General features: G+C 57.3%; 1 long non-coding RNA gene across 1 annotated transcript; it reads right to left on the bottom strand.

Moving 5' to 3' along the window:
* Nucleotides 1–287: 287 nt before the first annotated feature.
* LOC106725705 lies at nucleotides 288–696 on the bottom strand. The gene is made up of 2 exons (XR_001361628.1): nucleotides 532–696; nucleotides 288–435 (listed from the first exon to the last, which is right to left on the bottom strand). It is a non-coding gene; the product is annotated as an uncharacterized LOC106725705 (long non-coding RNA).
* Between the last annotated feature and the right edge of the window lie 130 nt (nucleotides 697–826).

The following is an 826-nucleotide window of genomic DNA, read 5'->3' as shown; positions in this document are numbered from 1 at the left end:
GGAGGGGCTGGACCTGACTCAGGGGTTCACAGGCGCCTCCTGGCTCAGTAGGCAGAACAGACTCCCACCCAGCATCATGTAACTACTCCACTCTTCACATGAGAAAACTTAGGCTCAGGAAGGTGAGTGACTTGTCCAGAGTCACCGGGACCAGGGGTTTATCTGGAGGTGGAATTCACAGGTGCAAGCATTGCCCCATGCTGGCTCCCTGCGTCCCCGCCCATCTCTAGGCCTCCGTGTTTGTGCCTCTCTATATAGTTCTTTGCTTTAAGGTCTTTCCTAGTATCTCTTTCTCTATCTCAAACTCTCAGTCTCTCCTTGAGTCTCTGCCCCAAGTGTGTCTGGGGCCCCGGCTGCCTGGTACCTCAATGCTGACGATAACCTTCTGGTTCGCAGGCAACAGCTCGTGGTCCACAGTGAAGATCCGATAGAGGACTGGGAGGTGGCAGGAGAGAAAGGGACAGCTCAGTGAGGCCCTGCCCCTCCCAATGACCTAGCCCCAGCCCTCTGAGCCACCCACCAGCCCCTTACCTGTGGAGCCTGGGGTGTAGATGGTCTTGTCTGTCTGGATGAAGAGATACCCGCTCTGAAAGCTGACTAGCACCACCTTCTCCACTGGCGGGGCATTCCCAAAGGCCGCCTGGACACTCACAAACTTGTTCTTCTGTGATTTCAACTCCTTGCTGGCCGGGATCTAGGCATGGATCGGGGAGGGCGTGAGGAGGGGTCTGGTCCAGGGCCCCTTGCCCACCGTCCAACCTCTGGGCCTTCAGCTGGGTCCACATCTGCCCCTCCTCACAATAAAGCCTGCCCCTCACTGTTTGCC

This window comes from Myotis brandtii, unplaced genomic scaffold, assembly GCF_000412655.1.
Source record: "Myotis brandtii unplaced genomic scaffold, ASM41265v1 scaffold18158, whole genome shotgun sequence".
In the NCBI taxonomy this organism is placed as follows: Eukaryota; Metazoa; Chordata; class Mammalia; order Chiroptera; family Vespertilionidae; genus Myotis; species Myotis brandtii.
The sequence above is the reverse complement of the archived record's forward strand: the minus strand, read 5'-3'. Positions and strand labels throughout refer to the sequence as shown.